This window comes from Bufo gargarizans, chromosome 10, assembly GCF_014858855.1.
Source record: "Bufo gargarizans isolate SCDJY-AF-19 chromosome 10, ASM1485885v1, whole genome shotgun sequence".
NCBI classification, from domain to species: Eukaryota; Metazoa; Chordata; class Amphibia; order Anura; family Bufonidae; genus Bufo; species Bufo gargarizans.
Genome location: NC_058089.1, coordinates 115,950,549 through 115,969,157, shown reverse-complemented (window position 1 = coordinate 115,969,157; position 18,609 = coordinate 115,950,549). Strand labels below are relative to the sequence as shown.

The 18,609-nt window shown below is 40.5% G+C and overlaps 1 protein-coding gene across 1 annotated transcript in view; it reads left to right on the top strand.

The window, feature by feature from the left end:
* Nucleotides 1–18,609, top strand: part of ZNF536 (zinc finger protein 536) — a 338,062-nt gene that overhangs the window by 80,466 nt on the left and 238,987 nt on the right. The window contains exon 2 of the mRNA XM_044269573.1: nucleotides 16,770–16,836. The gene's annotated coding sequence lies outside the window, so the exon portion shown is untranslated. The remainder of the gene's footprint in view (nucleotides 1–16,769; nucleotides 16,837–18,609) is intronic.

Below are 18,609 nucleotides of genomic sequence, written 5' to 3'. Positions count from 1 at the left end.
TGGCTTATCTCCCCTGTGAACAAAAGGGCATTGGAAGTCAACATTGACATCTTTAGTGGTCAGTAGACACACTCCAATGCACACAAAATAGTTGGCTGGTTTGGCCGCCGTTATTTTTATGTGTATAGGCACCATAAGAAATACTCCTGTTGGTATCAAAGACCCACCAGAGCAGATGTGACATTGTATGATTGATACATGGGTAGAATTTTGCTGGTTTTAATGGTTTATGGTTTCTACTTGCATTATGGTCACTATATCTTTAGAATCCGTTCCATCCATTGCTTTTAGACACCCAGCAAGGTGCGGGTTGTTAGGAACTCAACATGAACTTCACAATGCCATTAGAATTCATTTCAAGCCAATAGTATCCAAGACAAAGTGCATCGGTGCCACCCTCTCTGTTCCCCGGTCATAGACTTAGTACTAGATAGGATTCAGATATAGGTCTTCTTGGTATTAATTGTGTTTACCACTCATTGGAAATAAAACAGTTCTTGAAGGGTTGTCCTTAAATGGCTTAAACTTACCGAGGGCTTGGCTCATTTGCTGAACAAAGTTTTATTTAAGAGCCCTGCGGGCAGGTAACAATAAAAATCTGAATAGTGAAGGATTGGTGAATGCATTAAGACAGAAGCATTGTGTGCGCTCTATGAATCTCTCTTTGTGCCATTGTGTAAGTACCATTTTGTTGCTGCTGCGGGAAGACAATATTAGCGAAGACTTCTTCATCTGTGGGCAAAAATACAAATGGATTATGGATACTCCTGGTTCATTCTGCTCTGCAGCCGCCGAAACCTCGTCCACAATGATTATATTTAGAATTCCCTATTACAGCCGTCATTGCATGTTTTCATCTCTCAATTATTACTAATATTATTTAGGCCGAGCAAACAATGGAAAATCCTAGGTAGAAAAAATAGGATTACCAGCTAAACCAAACAGTTATAAAATGCAAATCCTGCGCTGAAAATATCTTAGTATCACGTCCTGTAAATACTTGTATTACTTATGTTTAATGCGATTTATATCTTTATTTTTTTATTTTTTTTTTTGAAAACTGGTTCATTGTTGTAGAAAACTTCTTGGGTTTTTAACACAATCTGAAAATTCTTCTGGTTTACAAACCCTCAATTCATTATTAAGCCCATCTCAGGCCTCCCTTTCCTGAAACTGTTATGTATGCATTAGAGACTGTCTGGAATTTGATGACTACTTTAAAAAAAATTGACTTTTAGGGTACATTAAATTAATGAGGTATCGCTTTCCCCATCCTAGGACCCCTATCTATTGACAAAGTTAAAGGTGTCTACACACTGGATAGTAAAGTTAGTCGAGCCTGACGATTTTGGTTGGACTGGCCAACTAACGTGTACAGTGGTGTGCCAACTGTAGTCCCATAGAGGATTTTGGGAGAAAGAAGGATTAAGTAGATTTTAATGCCCGATCCTTTCGTTCTAAGGGGAGAAAAGCCAAGAACAAAGAAGTCTGATAGCTGCTTACGCCTCACTTAGAACACATACGCACTCAGCCGAGACCTATTGAAGGTACGTAGGCTGTGGCAAGGGGCACAACAGTGGAGGACTACAAGGATGCTCAGTGGGTGATAGTATCCCCTCCATAAACTCCATTAAGACTAGGGCTGGCATCACCACAGGGCAGGCACACTTGTGAAGATGCCAGGGAATGCTAAGAGGTAGACTTGGCAAACTGAGGAGGGAGTAGACATAGGATGCACTGTGACTCTGTTTCCCAAGGGCCTACATACACCTGTGAGTCGCCCTAAAAAAGACCTAAGTCCCACCCCTATAATCACCTTAAAGAGAAGGACCCACTATAGGATAGTAATGACCAACTGCCATGATTATGGCTTTACCGAGTATTTGGACTGATCAGAACTGGGGCTAATGGTTCTCACTGAAGAGACTTATCAAATGTATGGAGACTTATTTTCAGGCAATGCTCCATGGGAAAGAAATATGCAGATTAGCTCACGCCAACCGATCCAAAGACTCCTTCATCCCAATACCAAACATGCCCAAGCTGATTTCTCCTCTACCCTGGACATTTACAAAGTCCATATTTTGATACCCAGGAAAGTTAAAGTCCAGAGCAGATGTAAGTGACAATTTGTACTAATTTCATTAGGACATGTTGAAGGTATTCATTTCTTATATTTACTGTGCCAATCATAAATGGTGTAGACCATTATTTTAGGAGAGGGTTTAGACCTGGACCACCCCTTTAGGTTATCACTTGTGTCAGCTATAGAGAAGGTGTCCAGAAATTTCTGAAATATAGGGACAAAGCCAAAATTCATTCACAAAGGCTGGCGTCTCATGACCAGGACATTGCGAATGTCCAGTTGGCTTGGTTTATACTGCTATATAGTGTATGTATTCGCTTTAACCATCATGATGGGCCAACCTTTGATATCTTTTACTGACCCTCCATTGTGTTCTTGAACATCGGTATTCCATTGTCCTTCAGTTCCAACTGTTCCGTTACCTCTGACTAGACCAATAGAAAATGTTGTGTTTTTAAAAAAAATCTAATTTGCATATAGTGCCAGTGGCATTGAAGAACCGCCATATGTAAGGCAAACAGAAGCCGCAAATGCCACCTGGTAGTCAATTGAATTCCTTGATATATTCATTGATAGCTTTCATGGGGTGGATGTGTACCAGGATCTACAGCTTGGGCACACTGACACATGCTGCCTGTACTATGCAAAACCAATTACAACCCTTATGAATGTGTGGTTGGTTCAGATGTCCGCGTCCCTTCTGAGTAGTAAACACTGGGAGTTTCACAGTTTGCTTCCAGACCAGCTGTGGCAGATGCAAGTATCACAACCTTCTGAAAGCAGCCATTATAAAGGGTAGCGCTGGTTCTTGATTGGGTTGCATAATGTAGTGATATATCAATTAACCTGAGAGGCTGGGAATGCTTTACATGTAGAGAATATCAATAGTGAAGTTGTACAATTGACCAGCCTCCTTAACGCAAGCTGTGGGTTCCTGTTACAAACAATAGCATTGATTAAGCAACTTGCCCCTCAGTGCAAGTCCATTACTGGGCACGATAGATGTGCTTTCCTCTGCAAGCTGATTTTGCATGGCAAAATTGATGCAGGAGAACAATACATTCCTAATAAAGACCTAAATAAACATCTGTGTAAAGGCAGAAAGTGTTTGCAGCTTCCATAGTTTGGTGAAAATTTCAACCAGTTAGTCAATAAGTAAAACCAAGCCTGCAAATCTTGAATGTTGAAGCTATAGCATCTGGTATGTTACATGGTGTCAGGTAAGCAACTTCTAATTGGGTCTTGATTACAAAGAGAAAAAGGGACCCCTAGCCAAATTTCAAATAGGACTCCCCTTTGTGATATTTGGAATCACTCACATCTAGTGCTTGACCCTACTATGATGGCTAAAAACCAGCCAGCAATCATCCCACATGCAGTTCCCAATTTTGGTGACCAGGGAAGAGTAAGTGTTGAATAGCTTGTCACTGTCCATAGGTTAGGAGAATTGATCTCAGGTGGGTCTCTCTTTTCTATAGACACTAAAGAAGCACCCTTAGAGGATGGTATGGAAGCCATATCATCATCCCTATTGTTTCAGTTTGTTAGATGTGATGGCCAGTTCGCAGTGTTAGCCAGCGAACACATGTGGGCTGCCATCTTTAGTAAGGTAGACTTACCCGTCCGGCGATGCACAGGTAAGCCCTTACCTGTGCCTGTGTCGGGAGCCAGTCTGAAATCAGACGCAGTCACCGTGAGCAGGCAGGGGGGCCTTCATCGGGCTATTCTTGGAACTGCCTGCTCCCGGTGAATGTGTTTGATTTCAGACCGGCTCCTGGCACAGGCACAGGTAAGGGCTTACCTGTGCATCGCCGGACGGGTGAGTCTACCTTACTAAAGATGGCAGCCCGCATGTGTTCGCTGGCGAACACTGCGAACTGGCCATCACTGGTGATGGGAACTAGAGCAGATGACCTTTGAGGGGTTATCAATATTTCTTGACTTGATTCCTAACATCAAAATGATCTTATAGGCAGACTATTCATATAAAAACACCCAAAAACTAGGAGGGTATTATTTATTTAATGATGGCCCCTACTCAACCCATGCTTGTCCATTTAACATCCAAGGAAAATTAAAAATACCAATAGATATCTTGGGGAAAAAAAACTAAAAATCGCCCCAATGTTGTAGGTGGGTCTAAATTGACAGATGGTGTCGAAACACAAGTAGATGGGGCCAATACAATACAATACGACAGTGCATCACAAAATACCTCCCCAGAAGCTGCCCATCAGTAGCTGCCATGTTCTTCCCTCCTCCAATTGTCTAAAATATGGATAAGGAGCAAGGGGCTTAGAAGGTGAGATGTTAGCCACAACACCAAACCAGCCCTACCTTCAGCATGCTGCCGGACTTCCTCTAATAATGACCCCTATAGTTTTCCCAATAGTATGTACCCGGCCAAGAGCAGTGAGGAGGGCTCAGGTGGCCCTATGGGTATCGGCCCACTGGGAAAATTCCCTATAGGGTCTATGGCCAGTCCGCCCCTGTTTTCTACCCGAAGACCTCCAACTTCCATATAAGAGTTGGATGACTGGTAAATGTTAGAGTGCTGGTGCAATGATACATCTACATATGTTTTGTTGATCTACAGTTGCAAGAAAAAGTATGTGAACCCTTTGGAAAGATATGGATTTGTGCACAAATTGGTCATAAAATGTGATTTGATCTTCATCTAAGTCACAACAATAGACAATCACAGTCTGCTTAAACTAATAACACACTAATAAATTAATGTTACCATGTTTTTATTGAACACACCATGTAAACATTCACAGTGCAGGTGGAAAAAGTATGTGAACCCCTAGACTAATGACATCTCCAAGAGCTAATTGGAGTGAGGTGTCAGCCAACTGGAGTCCAATCAATGAGATGAGATTGGAGGTGTTGGTTACAGCTGCCCTGCCCTATAAAAAAACACACACGGGTTCTGGGTTTGCTTTTCACAAGAAGCATTGCCTGATGTGAATGATGCCTCGCACAAAATAGCTCTCAGAAGACCTATGATTAAGAATTGTTCACTTGCATAAAGCTGGAAAGGGTTATAAAAGTATCTCCAAAAGCCTTGGTGTTCATCAGTCCACGGTGAGACAAATTGTCTATAAATGGAGAAAGTTCAGCACTGCTGCTACTCTCCCTAGGAGTGGCCTGTAAAGATGACTGCAAGAGCACAGCGCAGACTGCTCAATGAGATGAAAAAGAATCCTAGAGTGTCAGCTATAGACTTACAAAAGTCTCTGGCATATGCTAACATCCCTGTTAGCAAATCTACAATATGTAAAACATTAAACAAGAATGGATTTCATGTGAGGATACCACACAGGAAGCCACTGCTGTCCAAAAAAAACATTGCTGCACGTTTACAGTTTGCGCAATAGTACGTGGATGTTCCATAGCAGTACTGGCAAAATATTGTGTGGACAGATGAAACCAAAGTTGAGTTGTTTGGAAGAAACACGCAATACTATGTGTGGAGAAAAAGAGGCACAGCACACCAACATCAAAACCTCATCCCAACTGTGAAGTATGGTGGTGGGGGCATCATGGTTTGGGGCTGCTTTGCTGCGTCAGGGCCTGGATGGATTGCTATCATCGAAGGAAAAATAAATTCCCGAGTTTATCAAGATATTTTGCAGGAGAACTTAAAGCCATCTGTCCACCAGCTGAAGCTCAACAGAAGATGGGTGTGGCAACAGGACAACGACCCAAAGCATAGAAGTAAATCAACAACAGAATGGTTTAAACAGAAGAAAATACGCCTTCTGGAGTGGCCCAGTCAGAGTCCTGACCTCAACTCGATTGAGATGCTGTAGCATGACCTCAAGAAAGCGATTCACACCAAACATCCCAAGAGTATTGCTCAACTGAAACAGTTCTGTAAAGAGGAATGGTGAAGAATTACTCCTGACCGTTGTGCCCGTCTGATCTGCAACTACAGGAAACGTTTGGTTGAAGTTATTGCTGCCAAAGGAGGTTCAACCAGTTATTAAATCCAAGGGTTCACATACTTTTTCCACCTGCACTGTGAATGTTTACATGGTGTGTTCAATAAAAACATGGTAACATTTAATTATTTGTGTGTTAGTTTAAGTAGACTGTGATTGTCTATTGTTTTGACTTAGATGAAGATCAGATCACATTTTTTGACCAATTTGTGCAGAAATCCATATCATTCCAAAGGGTTCACATACTTTTTCTTGCAACTGTATGTCCATATTAAAAGGGTCCCTTGAAAATAACGTCATCACAGGGTGACCCCTTGCTGAGACCACCAGCAATCAGCTGCAATCTTTGGGCAAACCTTGCAATAAGTATTCAATTATCTTGCAGCGCCACCACAGGTGAAGTGAAGTATTATGCAATGTAGGACAGAACTGGTCCTCCAGAGAGAGAGAAAGAGGCGCTCTTTGTAATTGCGCACTACTCTGACCAACAGATGAGGATCCATTACAGGAGACCTCCCACCAATTAACCAAGAATTCACAAAAAGGGTGAATAAAATTGTCAAAGCTTCAAATTAAATTCTACTATATACAGCACCAACATCAGAACCTGTACAAGATGGTGAACGCTAGACTTTTTTGAATTACAGAAATCCCTAAACATAAATTTCGATAACTCAAAAAATTGCACTTTGGAGCCTAATAGATGCATGAGCTAGTCAGATTAGCAGATAACATCCATAATTAGTGTCTATCATAGAAACTTTTAATACATATATATATATAATTTACTGTGCCTTTAAATCCAAAAACAAGTGTATGGTGACTGCTCCTTAAAAAACACACATTCTCCCAGAGTACCATTTTAGCAATTAGCATTGCATTATATTTTTTTTTATTCTTTGCTTGGCAAGGGTTAATATGGAATCCTGAATCTCGAACAAAAGCGATTTTGCCTTATTATGCTGAAAACTTTTTTTTTTCTTAACTGTCACTGAAGCGCTACTAATTATTACCCCAGTGTAAATGAGGTCACTTCCTATTAAGAGAACAAAATGGTTAGGCTCGCCTTGCCAATTCATACCATCTATTTTTCACACATCCTCAGCCTCTCTGAATTTTTTTCTCCTTTTTAATTTTGATAAAATCCATTCATTTATATTAGCGCAAGTATAAACCCCCAGCTCAGTAATAGTTGGGCATTATATTCTAGATGAGCGTTTTTTGTAATGTGTGGGCTGTTTGAACACCATGTGTTAGCTATAGAACAATTAGCCAGCTGAATGCATCTTTAAAACAATCAGATACTTTTTATTTTACTGGAGAGAGGGAAGAAAAAAAATCTGCAACTGTGCCATGAAACTGTACGTCGGATGAGCCGTGCAGCACAATCTACTTAGGGCTATCTCTAGATCAAGGACAAACACGTTCAATATATGGATATTTTTTTTTTTTTACATTTTTAAATTTTTTTGTAAATCTGTTGCAAAAAAAATATAAAAATGAGATTTAAGGAACATTGTAGCAAACAAAGGGTAATTGTTTTAGCCCAGATGTTGCTTATGCACAACAAGCAGGTTACAACGTTCCCACAGTGCTGATGAGCCCAATCAGTGAAATGATTAAAAATTGATTTTGTCCCTGTAATTACAGTATGTAAACTACTTAGCTTGGATTGCAAAGGAAGCGATTTTCTAATTACGTATATACTCTGGTGTCTAATGATTGGTTTTTTGAAGTAATGAAGAGAGAGCCCTAACGACTCCTTGGTGCTCTGTTGTTTAAGAAAGACCATCTTTAGAGTAAGCAGACAACAGACAAAGAGTTTTGCAATTGAATTTTCAACACTGTTAATGTGCATGAGGATTGGCTTATTAAAGATACAGTAACGTAGCCCTGACGGGTAACGCCCCAGCTGTTTTTTTTTTTTTTTTTTTTACTTACCTGGGGATCTATTAGATGTACTTAATATTCATCCTATGACCCACTGCGGAGGTATGAGGCACAGAATGCCTGGGCCACCTCTTTTTCCTTGAGCGGTAGTCATTTGCATTCTAGTCAACAGTATGGCTGAAGAAGAAAAGAGACTTTTGTGCAGTTCCAGGTACATGGCTACTCTGCATATTTGCCTTGGAAGACTTCATCTATGCAAAAAAGGTTCTTACTGTCATTGTATTGGATGAGAAACCTAAATTCCTTTGGGTATCCCATAAAACAGTGTTCTTCAACCCCAGTCTTGAGGCCTCACCTGCTGGTCATGTTTTCAGGATTTCCTTAATATTGTTGAGCAGGTGATATAATTAGTGTCAATGCATCAGGACACTAGTGTTGAGCGAGCACCAAAGTGCTTGTGTGCTCGAGTAGAACACTTTGCGATGCTCGGGTGTTCTACTGAGCACAATGGAAGTCAATGGGAGAACCCCAGGCACCCCCTGCTCTGAAGAGGGGAGGGTGTTGGGACTCTAGTTCGGCTTAGGAGTCCCTGCTCTGACTCCATATATAGCTATGTCCATATACGGAGTCAGTGCTTGGGGACACCCCAGTTTATTTAAATCTAATTTAGCCTGTATTTCAGAAAAGTTTCTGCCGGGATTCGAACTCACAACCTTTTGCATTAGAGGCAAGGCACTTAACCACTCATCTATAATATCGGCATAGCCAGTTACTTAAAAAAATAAAATAAAAATATGAGACTTCTACTGTACTGTACTTCTACTGAGACCTATATAGTAGAAGTCTCATATTTTATATTTTTTTAGTGACTGGCTATGCAGCTATATCGTGTAGTGGTTAAAGTTTTGGACTGTGATGCAGAAGCTGTGAGTTCAAATCCTGTCACAAACTTTTTCAGAAATAGAGGCTAAACTTAATTTAAACATATTATTATATATTTAGAATATATAATATATGATAATATATGTAAATATATTATGGCTAAAATTTCAGTAGTAGTTTCCCACATATTATGCATTCATATATATCAGAAGTATGATTTTATCTACATAGTAATCTAGTAATTACACATTTATTTTGTGTCATACATTTTTTACAATTACAAAAAAATATAAAATATATAAATCTAATTTAACCTCTATTTCTGAAAAAGTTTGTGACAGGATTTGAACTCACAGCTACTGCGTCATAGCCCAGAACTAACCACTACACTATATAGCTGTATAGCTAGTCATAAAAAAAAAAATATATATTTTTCTGTATAGGTCTCAGTAGAAGTACAGTACAGTAGAAGCCTCATATTATTATTTTTTTAAGTAACTGGCTATCCAGCTATTATAGCTGAGTGGTTAAGTGCCTTGCCTCTAATGCAAAAGGTTGTGAGTTCAAATCCTGGCAGAAACTTTTCTGAAATACAGGCTAAATTATATTTAAATACACTGTGTGTCCCTGAGCACTGACTCCATATATGGCCATAGCTATATATGGAGTCAGAGCAGGCACTCCTAAGCCGCGGACTCACTGTACAGTGATCTTCTGCATAGAAATAGAGGCTTGAGCACACGTGGTGTTCGGCTGAACTCCGCGATGTGCCGAGCATAGCGATGCTCGAGCCGAACTGGTGTTCGGCCGAGCATGCTCGCTCAACACTAATCAGGACTTACCACAGGTATTCATTCTGTGGGATATTCTTAAATCGTGACTGGAAGGTGGGCTCTGAGGACTGGAGTTGAGAAATACTGCCATAGACGACCTTACCACCAATGAACTGAGGGATGCAGTGGTTCCCTGCTGAAGATTTTTGGGCCACATGCAATTTAATATATTGAAATTGGGCAAGGTGCTTCTTCCCTCATCTCAGGGGTAAGGCAAACATCATAGGCCAACCTATGCAGAAGCTGGGCTTCTCTAGTCATATGGAACCTCTGGGGATTTGAGGAAATATATACAGCGTGGCCAAAAGTTTTGAGAATTACATAAATATTGGAAATTGGAAAAGTTGCTGCTTAAGTTTTTATAATAACAATTTGCATATACTCCAGAATGTTATGAAGAGTGATCAGATTAATTACATAGTCCTTCTTTGCCATGAAAATTAACTTAATCCCCAAAAAAACTTTCCACTGCATTTCATTGCTGTCATTAAAGGACCTGCTGAGATAATTTTAGTAATCGTCTTGTTAACTCAGGTGAGAATGTTGACGAGCACAAGGCTGGAGATCATTATGTCAGGCTGATTGGGTTAAAATGGCAGACTTGACCTGTTAAAAGGAGGGTGATGCTTGAAATCATTGTTCTTCCACTGTTAACCATGGTGACCTGCAAAGAAACACGTGCAGCCATCATTGCGTCGCATAAAAATGGCTTCACAGGCAAGGATATTGTGGCTACTAAGATTGCACCTCAATCAACAATTTATAGGCTCATCAAGAACTTCAAGGAAAGAGGTTCAATTCTTATTAAGAAGGCTTCAGGGCGTCCAAGAAAGTCCAGCAAGCGCCAGGATCGTCTCCTTAAGAGGATTCAGCTGCGGGATCGGAGTGCCACCAGTGCAGAGCTTGCTCAGGAACTCAGGAATGGCAGCAGGCAGGTGTGAGCGCATCTGCACGCACAGTGAGGCGAAGACTTTTGGAAGATGGCCTGATGTCAAGAAGGGCAGCAAAGAAGCCACTTCTCTCCAAAAAAAACATCAGGGACAGATTGATCTTCTGCAGAAAATATGGTGAATGGACTGCTGAGGACTGGGGCAAAGTCATATTCTCCGATGAAGCCACTTTCCGATTGTTTGGGGTGAGAGCTACCATCAGTCCTGTGTCATGCCAACAGTAAAGCATCCTGAGACCATTCATGTGTGGGGTTGCTTCTCATCCAAGGCAGTGGGCTCAACAACAACAATCCAACAACAGTTTGGTGAAGAACAATGCATTTTCCAGCACGATGGAGCACCGTGCCATAAGGCAAAAGTGATCACTAAGTGGCTCGGGGACCAAAACGTTGACATTTTAGGTCCATGGCCTGAAAACTCCCCAGATCTTAATCCTATTGAGAACGTGTGGTCAATCCTCAAGAGGCGGGAGGACAAACAAAAACCCACTAATTCTGACAAACTCCAAGAAGTGATTATGGAAGAATGGGTTGCTATCAGTCAGGAATTGGCCCAGAAGTTGATTGAGAGCATGCCCAGTCGAATTGCAGAGGTCCTGAAAAAGAAAGGGCCAACACTGCAAATACTGACTCTTTGCATAAATGTCATGTAATTGTCGATAAAAGCCTTTGAAACGTATGAAGTGCATGTAATTATATTTCACTACATCACAGAAACAACTGAAACAAAGATCTAAAAGCAGTTTAGCAGCAAACTTTGTGAAAACTAATATTTGTGTCATTCTCAAAACTTTTGGCCACGACTGTACGTGTCAAGCATATGGTAAATTAGACTGGTAACTCCAAGGGTTCAGATCCATCTGGTGCTGGCCTCGGTTGTAGATGCCACATTAGTGGATGCAGTTGGACCAACTATTAGAGCCAGGGTCCCTTGAAACTAGAGAGGCTATAGAAGACCCCACCAGTGCAAATAAGCATTTAAACATCATAGGATGTGATCCTACAGGCATGTTCATGGAGGTCTATCAGCTCTACTGCATACAATGACTTTCACCTCTTTCCAAAGTTTAGCCCCATCTGTTTGCCTTGAGACATCCTGAGCCCAGTTAATTAATTGATGTAGAGCATTTCATTAATTGAACTCAGATTAATTTGGGAGATTTCCAAAGCAACGTTCAGAATCAGACAAAAATCACAATTGGAAAGCGTCATGAAAGACATTTGCAGTATTTCATCAGCCCGAGACCTTCACTCAAGATGACGTTATTACGAGGGCACCTCAAGAGCAGTGATACACTAGATTAGTTGGCTTGCTGGATGGTGACTTTATCAGGCTCTTCCTGTGGTGTCTCCAATGCTTTGTCAGACTCTCCAACCTAACGGCATTGAGATTATTTTTGACCAGTGCCTTGTTAGTTATGTTGCCAGACCAATGGACTCCACACTAAAAGGTGTTACTGTATTGGTCCTGTAATTTTGTGGTTAATCTCTTACATTTATCACAGGACAGACCCTATACAGGTGAAACTCGAAAAATTATAATATCGTGCAAAGTTCATTTATTTCAGTAATCCAACTTAAAAGGTGAAACTAACATATGAGACTCATTACATGCAAAGCGAGATATTTCAAGCCTTTATTTGTTGTAATTTGGATGATTATGGCTTACAGCTTATGAAACCCCAAAGTCTCAATCTCAGGTCCAATTTGCTCAGGGGGTATGGATTATTTAGCTGACTAGAGTGTGACACTTTGAGCCTAGAATATTGAACCTTTTCTACAATATTCTAATTTTAAGTTGCATTACTGAAATAAATGAACTTTTGCATGATATTCTAAATTTTTCGAGTTTCACCTGTAATGTTAGGACATCTACACCCATAAACAACCCCTGAACCTCTGATGAAGGTGGGATTGAAAATATTGTACCCCCAATTTATCACCAAATCAGATGCATCCACAAGGAGCCCCTCTTTCTTGGCTCTTCCATTCCATGCACGCAGAAGAATCCTCTTGGCACATCATAGGGCTTCAGATCACAAATTGCTCAGTTATATTCTGAAGGGCCATACACTTGCATAGATGCCCATGGACTCAAAACCCTCCAATGACTTGTCTTAGCTTACATTTTAGCTTAGTTTGACTTTTAGGGATCAAACTGCTTTGTGATCCAACTTCCTGACTCGTGAATTCTTGTTCTGGAACTATATGGAAGCAGTAAGGCTGTGCATATGCTGCACTTAGCCATAGGCCCCCATTCACCTGATGGAGATCAAACAATAATCTTTTCAGCTTCTGTCATGGATGGTATATGTTGCTGACCAGCCTTTTTCATACTGTATAGAAAGGCTTATTAGACTGGGGTTTTCTATGTAGAGCCATCCCAAAAAATGTAATAAACATTTAGTTTTACTTGGCTTTGGCCAACGTTGCTTATACAGTGGCACATACCGGAGCCTTCGATTGGAGGTATGTTGGGAAAACCTCCTGATGTATATCTAGAATGGAAGGCTTGAAAGAAATCTAAACAGAGCCAAAAGCTAGCCTCATCCAGTTGACCTAAACCTGTCTACCATTTGATTTGTATGGAGAACTCCTAATGCTCACCTGATAGCAGATATTGAGGGAAATATGGGTCTGACAAGATGCCTGATCATTTTGTCCTTGGGGAGATAAGACACCACCAAAGGTGCATGTGTTTATGGAGGCCAGGAGAGAGAGATGTTAGTCAATAGGGCATTTGGCCAACACACCTCTGGATAATGTATGGACAGCTTAAGATGAATCACTACATAAAATAACTGTCCTGGTGCCCATATAAGTCTTGATTATGAAATCTGTGTGACCGCCATTACCTTGTACTTGTGTAGATTATCTTTGCCTGGCAGGACCATGTATAGGATATTCCTAGTTTGTATCTAAAAACTGACCGTGAGGACCACAAAGGATGGCAACAAGAGGGCCACATGTGGCTTCTGGTATGTCAAACCAGATAGTTCTAAGTGGGTGGGCAGCATGGGTGTCTTTTCTGTCCTCGGTAGTTAGTTAGAAGTCAGCTTTGGATGGCATGAAATATACCACGTTGCGACCAGGACACAAGTCCTTGACGTTCCATAAAAACGTACACTTAGCTATGGATTTATTCCATGGCCGACTTGAACTAGTAGTGAGTGATCTGAGACCCATAACCAAAGTAGCATGCTGTCATAATTAGGGGATTGAGTTATTTAACATGGTACTTTAAGAAGCTGCAAATTAGCATGACTGGGCATGAAGTGCCCATCTGGGTATTTCTTAGCAAGTGATCAGATGAGACAAAAGGCAGAAGTGTCTCTTGCAGCCCAGCGAAGCTTTCTCCCTGCACCAAACCATTAACCACCAATTCCCTGCCCGATCGCATCCTGCAAGGAACACTGGGATTTTTTGTACACAGTTTTCATACATATATATATTCTGCATCAGGTCCAGATTTCCCATAATTGTGTCAATTGGTCGCGGCCACCACAAGTCCTGCGTATTTTTGCTCAGTGAAAGTAGATTTTTTTTTTTCATATTTAATGGATCCAATTGTACAATCTAGTGCATTCCTCACATCATTGTCCACACGGATGAGGATTAATAACCTCCTCATTGCTGTGAAATTACAGGCTTCATCATAATTTAGTGAACACTGTACATAATTTGCAGAAGGCTGGGGTCTATTTAGGTCTATTTAGTTTTGCATAATCAGACAGCGGAGAAGGGTTCACAGTCTTTGTAGCCGGTGATTGCTATAGTGTTTCACTCTTGAATTTGGGTTAGAAAATGGATTCTCTCTATCGTTAGCACAGAGGCTTGTAATTACAATGGCTCCCAGGCGCTGAAGTCACAACCTGTGCCGCCCGTAGCATGATGGTTGTCATAATTTCTGCAGAATATTTGCACATAGTTCATTAATCCACCGTCATCTCTTCATATTTCCACCAGTCCTTATGCAGCTGTCCAAAGAAATAAACCAAAATGATGTGCACTACAGATGGGTAGAACTAGAAGAGCGGATGGATGGGTATTGGATAAATAGAAGATAGATAGAAGATAGATTTGAGATAGATAGATAGATAGGAGATAATTAGACATAAATCACAGACTGATAGACATATGACACACTGCTATGTACTGCAGGGGGATAATAAGAACTTGTGAAGATAGATAGATATGAGATTGATAGATATTCAATATATATATATATATTAGATAGATGGATGGATGTGAGATATATAGATAGTTATTAGATATATAGAGATTAGATAGATGGATATTAATAGATAGGTAGATATTAGATAGATAGATATAGATTAATAGATATTAGATAGATAGATAGATATAGATTAATAGATATTAGATAGATAGATATTAGATAGATGGATATTAATAGATAGGTAGATATTAGATATAGATAGATATAGATTAATAGATATTAGATAGATAGATATGAGACATAGAGGTAGATAAATAGGTAATTAGGTAGGCAGAACAAAAGATGATAGATTGGTATTAGAAGATAGATAGAAGAAATAAATAGACATTACATCCATAGATAGGTATGTGATAAATATGATATGAGCTATAAAAAGATATATATTAGATAGATATGCGAGAGATGTAGTAGATGGGTGATAGATACTATAGATATCAAATAGATAGATAACATGTGATAGATTTCAGATATATCTGAGAGATAAATATGTATGAGATAGATAGATAGATTACATGAAGTAGATTGCTAAGCAGATACCCAGATAGATGGACATATTTGATATGTGTCATTGAACTTTGGATCCTCGGATCTATGGATATTTTGCCTCTGCTGACGATTGACTAATTGGTTGAAGTCCTGAATAATCCTGGTATATAAATAGCAATATTCTCCAGTTACAGAAGATGCTAAGAAACGATGGATATCTTTTATGAATGTTTTATAAGTCAATTAAAATAGCTTCAAGAGCTGGTTACATCTAATGAAGAATGGACTATCCGTGCTGACCACAGCAGACGGGGCCAGAGGATGAGAACTGGAGGTCACCGGGAGCCCGCAGCTGATGGGGCTTTATATCTTATTTAGTACCAAGTCAGACTGGCATCAACGTCTGTAGAACATGTTCTCCTGGGTGCTTCTCACCATCCACCGTGCCTCAGGAATGCAGGCCATTGCCGATAGATATTGTCACCGCCATGAGAGACTGTTCTAGAACAGGACTGTAGCAGGGACTTTAATCCATAGTAAAGCTGTCCAGACACATTAGACCTCTGTCAGCTGAACCCGGCCGACACACTGATGTGTATGGCGAGCTGCCGACTCTCCGCCGACAGATGATGTGATGGGAGTCGAGGATGAGGTGGAATGGATATTTTCACCCGATTATTTGGCGCCCTACCTGGAGAGGATACCCAACCCCAAACAGAGACAGACCCTGAGCCTGTACAGACTGAGCGCCCACTAGCCTGGAGATGGTGACGGGGCGGCACAGGCAGACATACAAGCTGCGGGAGAGCAGACTGTGCCAGCACTGTGTGCAGGGGGCCCTGGAGGATAAGGCCCACTTCTTGCTACACTGCAGCAAATACTCACCTGTGAGGGCTACTTACTTCCAGAGACCCTCCGCTCACATCCCGTATTTCACCTCCATAGATGAGCAAATGAAACTCGACATCCTACTGGGGGAAGAGGAGTCCACTGTGGAGATCGCTGCCCAATATGTCTCTACCTGTCACCAACTGAGAGAAAGATGAGACACTATGGACCTATTATACCCCAATACTGCCCCTTTAACCCAACATCCACCTCCTTTAATTCCCACATCAAGCCCCCCTCTACAATACCTATTATTTATTTTGCTTGGGCAATGCTAAATGTTTTACTTGGACGTGCCAATAAAGCTTTATTGAATTGATAGATAGATATGAGAGATATAGAAGAGATGGCAGATAGATAGATAGATAGATAGATAGATAGGAGATATATAAGTTCAGTAGACGGATGGGTAGATATATAGAAAAATATGAAATATATGAAAAAAATGAATATGATATAGATACACAGATCAATCAAATAGTTGGATAGATATGACATACTGTAGATGGATATATTGTTTATTAGTCATGTTGGATACATTATAATAATCCGCGCTCTTTTTATTTTACAGAACCGGTTCCATTCCTGTGTTTTCCTCCATCAAACATTCAACTGACCCAGAAGTGCAAGATCTACAGGTGGGTCCCCAGTATCCGTGGCGTACAGTCCAGTATAAGAGCGCGCGTGATTCTGTGCCCCGCTCTGTTACATCTCTTCACCTTTTAGGTCCCTTTTTTCCAGTATTTTGACTCCAACCCTTCAGTCTGAATGATCTATCATTTTGCCAGCATTATACTCTTCTTGAGTCACTGCAGTAAACTAAGAACATGAAGAAACTGTAGCCTTCATTTAAAATTTCCCGTTTCATCTACACAGCTTCTATGCAGACCCGTGGATCTCCATGGTAACAGACTACAGAAAGACAACCCTGTGTAGCCTGATGCCACCACCATGTGTTACACTTTTCTTTCAGCCCCTGCTCCTGTAAGTTTACATTCCATAGAAGAGGAGGATAGGTGACCACCATCATGGAGATACATAGCTCTGTATAGAAGCTGCATACACAAAACGGGTCTTTTTAGCCCTCTATGTATTTCCACTCCTTGCTATGAAAGTTCAGAAAATAACCAGATGCTAGCTCAGCTATTTCCAGCAGTTCCATAGCGGTAAATGGAGGGGTGGCCGCGCATGCGCACTGTGCGTTCCCTACACTACTATTCAACTTACAGCTCAGCTATTTTTGGAACTCCCATAGCACTGAATTGAGAGCCCATCACTGGGACCTGCCTCCGATCTGACACTGATGGCATATCCTAGTGGTATGCCATCAATGTCCCGGGCTGGCCAACCTCTTAAACCCTTTAAGGAATTTGCTGTTTTTTCAATTCAGGTTTTTTACTCCCAGCCTTCCGGGAGCCATAACTTTTTCATTTTCTGTTCACATAGCTGTATGAGGGCTTGTTATTTGCAGAACAAAATTGAATTTTTTTTAATAGCACAACTTAATATTGCATACGATGTAGTGCAAAGCTGGAAATAAATTCTAAATTGGGTGGAGTTGGGAGAAAAATGTAATTCCAACACAGTTTTATAGGTTTAATTTATGTTGTTCCTTATGTAGTAAAACCAGTTCTCTTCATTCTCTAGACCAGTGCTCTTCATTCTCTAGACCAGTGCTCTTTATTCTCGAGACCAGTGCTCTTTATTCTCTAGACCAGTGCTCTTTATTCTCTAGACCAGTGCTTTTCATTCTCTAGACCAGTGCTCTTCATTCTCTAGACCAGTGCTCTTCATTCTCTAGACCAGTGCTCTTCATTCTCTAGACCAGTGCTCTTCATTCTCTAGACCAGTGCTCTTCATTCTCTAGACCAGTGCTCTTCATTCTCTAGACCAGTGCTCTTCATTCTCTAGACCAGTGCTCTTCATTCTCTAGACCAGTGCTCTTCATTCTCTAGACCAGTGCTCTTCATTCTCTGGGTCAGTATGATTACAGTGATGCCACATTTTTTATATTTTTTTTCTAGTGTTATGATAATTAAAACTTTTAAAAAATGTACATTTTGTCTGTGCCTCTCCATATGAGGAGCGGTGGAATGTGTCATTTTTTGCAGGAGCATCTGTAGTTTTTATTAATATTATTGGAGTTTTTCTGTCATTTTATTCACTTTTTGATAGATTTTTTGGGGAGTTGAGTTGTATTTGTTAGATGCAGCTATGAAAATTATGTTTATTTTATTGTATATTTTTAATACGGGGATTATTTCAAATTTGTAATTGTTCTTTTTTATATTTTGAAAAAGTTTTTAAAACTTTTTTTTTTATACTTATTTTATGTCCCTCTAAGAGTTAACATGCGATCATCTGATCCCATCTCCCATAGACCTCAATGATTTCACACTGCAGCCTATAGG